This window comes from Calidris pugnax, unplaced genomic scaffold, assembly GCF_001431845.1.
Source record: "Calidris pugnax isolate Ruff unplaced genomic scaffold, ASM143184v1 scaffold41, whole genome shotgun sequence".
Taxonomy (NCBI): domain Eukaryota; kingdom Metazoa; phylum Chordata; class Aves; order Charadriiformes; family Scolopacidae; genus Calidris; species Calidris pugnax.
In genome coordinates, this window is record NW_015094509.1 from 8,509,319 (window position 1) to 8,521,647 (window position 12,329).

A 12,329-nucleotide genomic window follows, 5' to 3' on the forward strand; every position below is an offset into this window, starting at 1 on the left:
TAGTAATGGGGTTTTTTAGTTTTCATGGTTAATAACATGTAAAAGAAATTAACTTACTCTTTAAGATAATTCCTCTTAAGAAACAGAGATATAGACGTTGTAAAAAAAGAACAACTTTTTCATATATTTTGAATTGAGTTTAAGAAGCCTGATCAAGTACTGCAAAACATATTATTCAAATCTTTGTCTGAACTTTCTGCTGTCTTGTTATTATAAGTGCACACTTCTGTCTGTGCTGCCAGCAGATATTGTATGGAAAAGATTGACTAGCAAGTGTTTTCATGGAAATAATGAATGTTGCTATGTCTGCAGTTACCCAGAAGAATTAGTGTCTATGTTAGGGCCTGGATACGTTCCACTGAAATTTAGGCAACTAGCCTGAAGTTTCTCAGTTAAGAGTTCAGCTTCACCAGTTAACATCGGTTCCCAATGAAGAGATGGGTTATTTCAGAAAGCATTTTACCTAAAACCTGAATAGCTTTGAGCACCTGATGTTTTCTCACATACGTGAATGTAGGGGGTGTCAGCAGCAGAAAGGTTTCCTGACTCATGGTGGGTCTGGTCCTTCAGTTGCCCAGACCAGGGACGGGTTGGAACACACTTGTTTCCCTTCTTCTGCATACTGGGAAGTGTCCTGTGGCCACAGGTTAGGCCCTATCAGCATTTCTAACTTTTCTAACATTTCTAACAGCTCAATACCCAACATGAGGTGGACCAATGAGTCACTGGACCTTACTCCAAGAGCTGTCTCCATCCAGGGCACCTCATCTTCTCACTCATTCTGACTTAATTCCCCCCATTACAGTTATGAAGGTTACTTCTTTCTGCCCAGTAAAACCACCGGCGGGCAGGTGGGGTACTGAGAGGTATTCACAGGTCTTGATTAGCAAATTATTTTGATAACATAATAACGTGTAGGAAATGGTAAGCACAAAAAATCAGCAAAAGAGAGTAAAAAGCAAACTTCACCTCAGAAGATTCTCAGCGTGAACTATTCTTTTCCCTCTAGACTTTACAGTGCCATGGTGAGCAGAGCCACACACTGCAGGCAAGATGTCCTCAAAGTGCAGCAGAAGAAGAGTTCCACCCTAACAAATACCTGCCTAGGGACTTGTGAAAGGTTAGAGGCCCTTGAGCTGGGCCCTCTCTGAAGGAGAGGGCTTTGGCTAACTGTCCCCCTCGAGTTTTGAAGAAAGTGAGAATAAAAATGAGTGATACCTCTACTGATAAGCATAAGTCGGTAATCACATCTGCAGAGACTGGGAAACACGGGCACAGTATGTGGTGATTAGGAAGAGGCAGCAATAAACCAGTGTTATTGTGCATGAGTGGTCAGGGTACCACTGAAAACACTTCTAAAGGATCCAGTAAGGGAAAAAAATAAAAAGCATAAATTCATTAGAGATGGTTTTATGAGGTACGGATCATATTTATTTGACTGATTATTTTTCAAAGACGTAGTTGCCACAATAACTATGGAAAGGCAGAGATATTTTGCAGCTGAATTTTCAAAGACGTTCAGTGAAGTAATTTCTCAGATTATTAATGAATGTTTTAAAAATAGCCCATTCAGAAGAAAACTGGGTCAAATGGGTAAGTTTTTTTTAAAAATAATCCATTTACTGGATATTTTTGGGTGTATACAGCTTCTCAGAGTTCAGAAACACAGTTATCTTCATATTTACAACTTGTTCGTGTTCTCTCTGCCTGTTGTGCAGGCACAGATATTTACACATCTAATATCAACAGAAAAAGGTTTCAGAGTGCAATAGTCAGGAGATATCCCAGCTCTGGGTTTGGCTGCTGTCCTGAGCTGAATGTCCCCACATTTCACACATCCATTTCACACGCCTATGAGATGTGAACACTAATTAGTCATTGACGTCTCTCTATGGTGAAACAATTCCCCCGGTAGGAAGGTGAGGTCCAAGCAAGAAGCTGTGAGATGGTCTATTGTGCAGGCTTTGGCCCAGCTGTAGAGATGGTGGCTTGTGAGCTCTTGGTTCACTCTTTACAGGGAAACTTTGAGTTAAAAGAACATAGCACTGCTGCAGAAATAAATGGAATTTTAGCATATGAATATTATTTTTCCCAATCTCAAGCAGATAATTTAACTTCGTGCTAAGCGGACATTTAAAGAAAGTTGTGACTATGAGAATGAAGAAATGAATCAAGACTGTAGAAATTAATAACAGTCACTTTTCCTTGCTTTTACTTTGAACTTTGGCTTGAATGGTAGCCACTTTCCACAGTACTAAGCAGAAAGTTTCCTTCCTGTCGTTTATTTTATATCTGGTTTTCTAAGACTACAGATTTTTAATGTCCAATTCTTTAACGACTCCCCCTCTGACTGACATTTTACAACATTGGCTAGCAAGAACTAGCAGTTCAGCTTTTTTGTTTTTATTAAAGTTTGTCTGTCAAATGAAGAAGAAAACCTTATGAAAGACTGTTGAGTGGTAAAAAGCAGAAAAAAAAGATAAGAGAAAATCTCCCTTCCCTAAAATCCTGACAACGTTTGGAACATATTAGGAAATATAAAATTTGGAAATATTTTATAATACTCCAGACCATGTGAAATAGGTGCATTTGGACCTGGTAAAAACTATTGTAGCTCTGTTTAAATTAATCCAAATTTGTGACATACGATGATCCAGCCCAGAGGTAACATCTTCTAAATAATATTTTACTTATTTTTATCTATGCTGATGAAGTCACTGCTCTGCACCCAAGTGTCAGTGTGTTTTGAAATGAATCCTTCACTTCAGGGGAGAGCAGATTCCTTGTTACATTAACCCTCTGGACTCCTGTAAAGTATTACACTTTGCATTTCAAGTTGGAGGATGAATTTAGACACTGGCTTGCTGTTTGCCATCTTATTTGACAAGCTGTGCCACTCTATCATGCTGGTCTGACAAAGTATCAGAATTAAGAACTGTAATTTCATAGGCAGGTGTCGGGCTGTAAAGTTTATTTGAAGAACCACTTCCAGGGAGATACCCCTGGCTGGGAATCTCCCTGCTGTCGGTGGTGTGCTCCTTCCCAGCCTGCTGGGAGCCAGCTCTGTCCCAGGCAGGGGGAGGAAGCACAAACCATCTGGCAAGGCAGCTTTTCTAGCAAAAGAGGACTTTTGAATGGAGTTACCTTGGGGTCTGGTGTGGGTACAGTTTCTGGACAACCCTGGTCCCCTCACACCTACTACGTCCTCAAGAAATGAGCAATGGGGTACCTTCTTTGCAATGTGCTTTGCACATCACACCTGCACGTTGTGAGGGACACAAGCTTCATTTCACGTTTTCCTCTAGCTGTCTGCTTAAGGTATTGTAAATTTTCCCCATTTTCACCTCCATTGCACAACTGCAGTAAAAATCCAGTTCTTCCTCACCTGCCCTCACCAGCTCATGTCATTCACCCCCTGCTTGCTGTTCTTCTCCCTTGGCCATTCCCCCTGGGCTGACTCTATGTACCAGAATTCTGATTGCCCTTCTTCTTCAAACCTGCCAGAAACTGCTGAGTTTAGATAAGGAGGACTGGATTTGAGGCAATGTAAAAATATCATAAACTGAAGTAAGGACGCATCTGCACACACAGTAAAGACTCCAAGATGAGAAGAGTCCAGCAGTACATCAGGCTGCCAGAGAGGCTGTGCAGCCTCCATCCTGGAAGGGTTTCCAGACCTGACTGTGACAGAGCCCTGAGCAACCTGGTCTGAATTTGGTGTTGACCTTGCTTTGCGCAGGATGTTGGGCAAGGCCTTGGCCAACCAAGGCCCCTTCCCACTTGAATGAATTACATTTATTCTGTAATTGCATGAGAATCTCTTGAAACCCTGTGAGAAATAATAAAAGTCACATTCTGCCCCTCAAAAGAGAGACTCCAGCACAGACAGCCCTGAGGGTGCTATGCCTGGGTGATGTGTAAACAAGTTTTTCTAAAGTTATGATTTCAAGAGTCATTACAAAGTTTCATATGTGCCCCAGAAATCTAATAAGTCTGCTCTTAAAAAGACATCTTGCATTTATGTGCGTTTTCTTCAGGTGCTATCTATTCATTAATATTAGCTGGATAGTTGTTAAGACTGAACACACATTTCCACTCCACTGGCTACACATAAATCTCTTCACACCTGTTGTTTCTGATGGACTTATAAATGAAACATAGCAGCAATTTGCCAATGTTTCACAATATTCTTATTCATGTGATCAGGAAAGAGGTTAGAATACATCTAGACTCATCAATCGAAAAGGGGTAGGAATTTTATCCTTAGCTTCTGAGGAGATACTAATTACTTGACTTTAACCAGGAACTATTGGCTGGAAGAGGACACCATTTAATAACATCGGTTTGGAATATTGTACAAATAGCAGTAACAGCATACAGAAGTGATGCAGGTTCTGTTTTGTTTCTCTTTGCTTTTATGTTTCCCCTTAAAGTCCACTGATCCTGTCCACTGGCTAATCTAAGAGCAATTCTTGTTTATTCCTGTTGACACTGCTATATTTTAATTTTTATCTGTGCAGCTTTAATAATTTCTAGTGCTGTCTCACCTACTGATGAGGAAGAACGTTTGAGAAATACAATTTGTTTTCAGTCCTCTGTAGGTTGTTGTAATAGCAGAAGAGAGGCCACAGTAATGAAGTCCTTTGGACATGAAAAGGGGTAGGACATAAATCTTTGGTTGTTACTGCATAAGGATTTAGTTGACCTTAATCTGTATTACAGAGTTCAGCTCATGCCGCTGTTTGTGAAACATCATATTTGAAAGACCTTGCTTTGCGCAGGATGTTGGGCAAGGCCTTGGCCAACCAAGGCCCCTTCCCACTTGAATGAATTACATTTATTCTGTAATTGCATGAGAATCTCTTGAAACCCTGTGAGAAATAATAAAAGTCACATTCTGCCCCTCAAAAGAGAGACTCCAGCACAGACAGCCCTGAGGGTGCTATGCCTGGGTGATGTGTAAACAAGTTTTTCTAAAGTTATGATTTCAAGAGTCATTACAAAGTTTCATATGTGCCCCAGAAATCTAATAAGTCTGCTCTTAAAAAGACATCTTGCATTTATGTGCGTTTTCTTCAGGTGCTATCTATTCATTAATATTAGCTGGATAGTTGTTAAGACTGAACACACATTTCCACTCCACTGGCTACACATAAATCTCTTCACACCTGTTGTTTCTGATGGACTTATAAATGAAACATAGCAGCAATTTGCCAATGTTTCACAATATTCTTATTCATGTGATCAGGAAAGAGGTTAGAATACATCTAGACTCATCAATCGAAAAGGGGTAGGAATTTTATCCTTAGCTTCTGAGGAGATACTAATTACTTGACTTTAACCAGGAACTATTGGCTGGAAGAGGACACCATTTAATAACATCGGTTTGGAATATTGTACAAATAGCAGTAACAGCATACAGAAGTGATGCAGGTTCTGTTTTGTTTCTCTTTGCTTTTATGTTTCCCCTTAAAGTCCACTGATCCTGTCCACTGGCTAATCTAAGAGCAATTCTTGTTTATTCCTGTTGACACTGCTATATTTTAATTTTTATCTGTGCAGCTTTAATAATTTCTAGTGCTGTCTCACCTACTGATGAGGAAGAACGTTTGAGAAATACAATTTGTTTTCAGTCCTCTGTAGGTTGTTGTAATAGCAGAAGAGAGGCCACAGTAATGAAGTCCTTTGGACATGAAAAGGGGTAGGACATAAATCTTTGGTTGTTACTGCATAAGGATTTAGTTGACCTTAATCTGTATTACAGAGTTCAGCTCATGCCGCTGTTTGTGAAACATCATATTTGAAATCTTTCAGACATGGATTCTGCCCAGTGATGCCAGTGTAAACCTGTAGTAAATATATTAATTTCAGTGGATTTGCTTATTCTAGAGTGATACAGCGATACTTGGGATGAGCTGAGATGTCTATACAGAGACCTATGATACAGGAGGTCTAAGTAAACTGTGTCACCTCCTCCTTCAGTAATTTTAAGATGACCTAAATGAACTGCCATTTTCCAAATTATTGATAAAACCAGCTGAGATGACGCTGAAAGTTGCAAATCCATCTAGCCAACGCATATTGCTTTTCTGCATTTTACTCACCTGATTTCTCCACCCCCCACCTTCCTGCTTTTACCCACAGCCGTTATGTCTCCCCTCGCAAGTCAGCTCTGATTTTGGTCTTATTTATGTTGCACTCATAACAGCTCGACTCTTGACTCCATGGTGAGATACGGCCATTCACACATTATGCAGCAGATCTATGGACCTGGTGAAGTCCCAGTGGTATCTTGATAGCTGAAGAAAGAAAAGGAATTTTTAAATGTGCTTTCTCAGACAGCAAATCTTTTAAATTACCCAGCCAGAGCCCCCCTGTGATTCAACAGGGTAACCCTTCCCCCTGCTCAATTTGAAAAGAAGAATCTTCTGCAACACTCAGGCTTTTTTTTTTTTTTTCAGTTGTAGCATCCCACTTTATCTGTCAAGAGCTAACTTGTCAGAGATACAGTGACATTCCTAGAAAGTTGTAGGCCAAAAAAACAGTCCCGAAACTTCTCTTTTGGCTGAGAGACCTCTCAAGAATCATGGTTCTACCACAGAAATAGGACACGAATTCAATGTCCAGTGCAATTTTAAGGGTGAGCCTGTGCGTTTGGAAGTAGAATTGCTGTTCTTTGGCTATTTGCTTACTCTGCTATAGTTTTTCAGAGCTCTGAAGAAACTGAATTTTCTGCTGAACCGGAAAGCTATACTAACTTATCAGCAGGAACCGGGACCATATATCCAGGCTTGGTTAGAGGATTTGCTTTGCCTGGAGTGAACAGATCTTTTATTTTAACTCAGGACACGCAGAGGTACACTAGCTCTCTCTTACTATCAGTGGCACAACCACTGCTGCAGGGGAAAGGTGATTTTCAAAGCCTGGTGGCATGCACCAAGTTGGTTCTAACTGTGGTGCAGTATCATGTTGACCCTCACAGACCATTCATCATTACAGGTTAAAAACGAGAGGCTTTGTCAACCAACATAAATGGAGGTTTATCTATTTCCTGGAAGTTGAATATTAAACACAATTTTTTCCAAAGAAACATCCTTCTCGTTGGCAACAAATCTTCTAAACTGTGCATAAAATGCTCCACTGCTGCATGAAAAGGAATATTCAGTCCTTCAAAATGAAAAAAAACCCAGCAACTTATTTTATTATACAGATACTTGTTATCTACATCATCCCAGGATGATGACTGCCACTCTGTGAAACCTGAGCGTGCTTCCTGCGGTAAACTTATAACCAAAGCAAAATACGTAAGTCTGGAAATGGCCTATGGAAAAAAAAGACATATCCATTCAGGTTAAGCTCCTTTCTTCTTCCTTTTTCTTAAATGCAGCTTTTTAAAACATCCTATATCGTGTATTTTTGTCCTAAACAGGACAAGACAGCATTAGAGTACGACAGACCAGGCTTTGCTTTTTACTCTCAACAAGCTTGCTTTTCCAGTGAATATTATGGCTGAAAGGAATGTGGTTTTTTCCCAAATCCATGTCCATCTTTAGGTCTTTGCTTTATTAATGCACACAGCTGCAACCCGTCCATCCCTTCACCATTGTGCCCACACTCAGGGGTGCACCTTGAGGACCTTTTAAGGCAGGATCTTGCTTTGGGCAGCAGCTTCTGTTCTCACTATGCAAAGTGGCACTTAATTGCTACTTGCAGTTAACCCAAGCAAAACCTAATTTGCATGCCTGGGACTGATCCTGAAAATTAAACTGTATGTTTAACAGCTGCCATTAGCTGCTTTCAGCATAGCAATGGGGTAGCTTAGGTCTGAAGAGGGACCAACCTTGTAACAGGGAAAGAAGGAATGTCCTCATGTACCCCTAGGTACTATATTGATTTATTTATGACTTATGCATTTCTAAGAGTGCTGCTGGAAACTCCAAACACTGCATTTTTGACAGAAAAAAAATTCTGCCTAGGAAAATTTTTATTTGTTTCTGAAGAGTGATTTGGACCCCTCAGTGATGTGCGCTTGGGACAGTACCACCAGCTTCTCAAGAGGTTGAACAAGGCTGAGAGCCTGGAAAGTCCCACTCCCCAGCTGGCTGGGCTTGCAGTGCTGCCTGGCCACGCTGCCAGGATGCCTCGGGATGGGTGGGAAATGCAGGGCTGGGTGTCCGGATTAACAGGGACAGCACCATGGGGACACTTCCCCTCCTGCATCCCTCCCCACTGCCTGTGGCTCCAGGGAGCTGGGAGCAGATGTGGAGGGGGCAGGGAAGTTTCATCTAATCCGTAAGGAAAGTTCAGTATTTGGGAACTGTTCTGGACTAATGAAGGATTTCTTCAGTCAGAAGGATTTCTGAAGGGGGTAAAACTTGCTATGGTGTTTTCCCCTTTTTCTCCCTCAAGCATTCGCGGTGAAGAAGAGGCAACGAAAACTGCTGGGGATGGAAAAGGAAACAGCCTCATGACCTCATGAAGGAAAATGGCACATTGGCATCAGTCTCCGGGCTTTATTGCTTTGCTCCACACTGCAGAGCACACAACCTGCAGGTCCCATGCCCCAGGAGTCCTCTGGCTTCAAAACACAGCAGCACTGAGGTCCCTTTGCTGTCACAGGTGCAGTGGGAGAGCTCTCCTTCAGCAGCCATCTGCCCTGCCCTGGCCAGAGGGATGAGGACAAGCCGTGTTGGTGGTGTGAGGTGGGAAAAGGATGCACGGGCATCCTTGGTCGGGGGTCTCAGCCCCTTGGAGCGGGGCCTCGGTCGGTGGGGCAGAGCACAGGCTCATGGTCTCGACAAGTTATTCAGCTCGGCGGCACCCCGGCAGCAGCCTGTCTGCACCTTTCTAGTGCCCAGCTAATGCAATGTAATTCAAGTTATCTCTGCTCACACTCAGAGAGCTCTTACAAGCAGTCACCTCGCCTTCCCTTTGCCCTGGGTTAGCAAGGCATCTGTCAGCAGCTCTTACCGCTCAGCTGACGCCTGGTGACTTACTAATCTGTGACTTTGGGGTGACTCCAGCAGTCTCGGTGCAATGACGTTCCTTCTGCTCCAGGAGCCTTGCAGCAGAGAGGCAGAAAGAGGCAGCGACCAGACCTTAAACACAAAAACTTCCATTATTTTTTACATGCAGATATGCTATATTTATATAGTATATCTATGTTTATATATGTTTACATATAAATACACATACTCACTTTGTGTATATATATGTATACGTGTCTGTGTGTACATATATATGTGTGTATGCCTATGTATAATATACATATTTTACACCTGGACAGCATATGAACTTAGGTGTTCAAATTCACAGCACTTGGATTCAGAGCATGCGTGCTGGGGTTGAGTTAGATGAGGATTTCCATTTATCAACAGTTCTTGACTACCCCTTTGCCATAGGAATGAGAGCAGTATTTGGCTAGAATGACTAGGGTTAACCAAGCTGACAGCCCCTCTGAGAAAATCTCAAGCCAAAGAAAGTCAAAAGAGGATAGAGGGATGGAGGGGAAGATATATGAGTGATTAAAATATCTAAAAGGAAATCAGTAATTTTGAAACGCCAGAGCTGGAAGCAATTAGTGGCTGGCTGGCAACTCGCAAGAATCAATAAAAAAAGGATGCGATTTCTAATAACTCAAAAATAAAATCTGCTGATAAGTTAAGAAGGAGGTATAGGGGAAAAAAAAGAGGTGAATAGGAAACTAAATCTGTTAACAATTATTGTCAGTGCCAACACTGCCTTGGAAGAGTCACGTTTGTTCTACCACCTCCACCCGGCCAATTATAACAATATGTATTCACCAGGCTCTCATGACAGGAGCACCCACCAATCCCACTAGTGCTAAGGAGCTGCTGGCATTTGTTTTTATTTTAATTTATCACTCAGCTGTTTCGAATCACATAAAGCTAAAACTTGGCTTACAAGTTGTCAGTTCCAATGCTAATCTTTTGTGCTTACTGCATATGTGCCTGTGTGATATGTATATTTTCTGAATTGTAAAACTGCCATGGAAATTTCCCAGTCTGGGTATGAAATCTCCTCTCCAGCCCTTTACTGTAAAGATTGGTCATGTTAAAGCTATTGACATATGTTTAGTGCCCGAACAGGAGCCTGCCAGATAATGCAAACTAGCTGGGCATAGTTCACCATCCCTGTACACAAGTTTAACAAGCTAACCCAGAGCGGTAGATCAGATTGTGTGTGTGTAGGGTCATCCTATGCAAAGAGAAAATATCCATATGATTTCCTTAATTTCTCTACCCAAGTGATAACCAACACAGGCATGTGATAAATTGCATTTATTTTTCACCTTTTCACCTCCTCACTTGCTCTCTGCCCACTAATCCATTTCTGTTGGGACCACTTCTGGCATTACAAACCTCTGAGCAGTGCCCAAACAGCCAATGATTAAAAAAAAAAACGCTGTCACAGATGATTTCCTTCTTTCCTTTGGAAGCACAGGGTTTCCCTTTTTATCCTCCTCCCCAAATTAAGCTGGTCCAGAGCACAGTCCAGCGACAGGTACAGGATGTTGTAGCTGGGGTGTTGGGTCATCAGCCAGAGCTGGACTTGCCTGTTTGAGGTCCTTGGTTTGGTGGTATAGTTATTCTGGTATAAATGGTAAATATCTTGTGAATTGCTTTCTCCAGAACGTGGCAAAAACAAAATATACGGTGGCTTGCTCTGATATAAATATTATGTTACATAAATCACTCATGTCTTCAGTGCTTTGGAAGAATTTTGCTGGTTTTGGCCCCAATCCTGTAATGTGCTCTGTATGGGCAAGAAGTCCTTCCTCATGGACTAACTGAAAGATTGAAGCTGTATTTGGACCGTACAGTTGGAAGCATTCAGCTGCTTCTCAGCTCTGATGAGTTGCTTTTCATTGACATCTAACTTAACTGAGCAAGTTCCACTGTAATTAATATACTGGGAATTTGCATCCACTTTGCTCTGAGACATAAATATGCCACAACTGGGGTCCCAGAGCTCAGGGCAGAGTTAGGGATAGCCTGTGAGTCCCTGGTTTCCTCCTTCCAGTGTCTTACCCTGAATCATTTGCATCCTGCCCAACTGAAGGCTGTTTAATCTCTTGATCCTGACATGACAAGGGAACCACTTCAGTAATACAAACTTGCATCAAGTTATTGTATGTTTCCTAGAAAGATAAGCAGAAATTACTGGGCCCTGGGTGCCAGTGGCATTACAAGTGGTGGGTATGGATGAGGTCCTGACCCCAGCTGGAGAGGCTTCTGAGAGAAGGCAATTTGTGCACACTCCATATGCTGGTGGAGTGACGGCATATATATCACTGGTGTGCAAGTGCTCAGAAGATTTTCCACTATCTGTACCTACTCTACGTGCAGCACACCCAGGCTCTCTTTCACACCCACAGAAAGCCCAGACTCTGCATGACATCTGCTGTGAGACAGGACTTTGGACTTCAAGTACACTGAGATTGACTTCACACATTGTAAGCCTGCATGCACTGGTGCAGGACGTACAGACAAATGCCCAAGATGTACAGACACTCTGCCTCTCTCGTGCCCAGCTGAATGCAATTTTTCAAATAAGCTGATAAACCCAAATGTTTTATTCTGATATAACCAAGTTGCCTTTTTTTTAATTTGGGGAATCAGTCTATACTGATCTGCACAGGAAACACATGCATGGGCTTTGGAAGGGCTTTTGAAAGAATAACAGACCCCTCACTCCTTCAGTAGCCTAACAAACAAACAAACATAAACTAAATCAACACCAACCGTTTCCCTGCCTCATTTTCCTCCACTCTCCTAAGCAGCCTGTGGAGTTAGATTCAGTTTATTATGGCATGTGACTTCTCCTTTGAACTATAGACTGCAGTTTTCTGCCTCCCTCAGCTGTTTCCACAGTTAAACCAGACTTTGCACCATGAACAGCTTCAGCATCATCAGTCATTGTCACACACTGACTTCCTTTGTCCTTCAGAACAAAATCTCTGCTCTCAGTCCATTTTTCTACAGATATCCTGGAGAACAGTGGTTGCACCTTGCGTACACCCAGCTCATTTTCCCATGTTGCTCCTGTCTGAATGGTGGCATCTCATTCCCATGGCTTCTGGCCTGTGGGAGGTATGCCACAGACAGCCCTAGCAGGATAAGAGTGAGTCTACCTGACCCTTGTTGTACAAGGAAGACACGTTTCTGTAAGATGACCTCTTACTCTTAAGAGTTTGTGCGTGGGGGCTCCCAGCCAGAACAGCACCAGTTCTTGCTGCACTTAGGGGAAGTTTGCACAAGAGTGAAAAGTTACAGCATTTTCCTACCTGCCTATAGGCTGGAGCACAT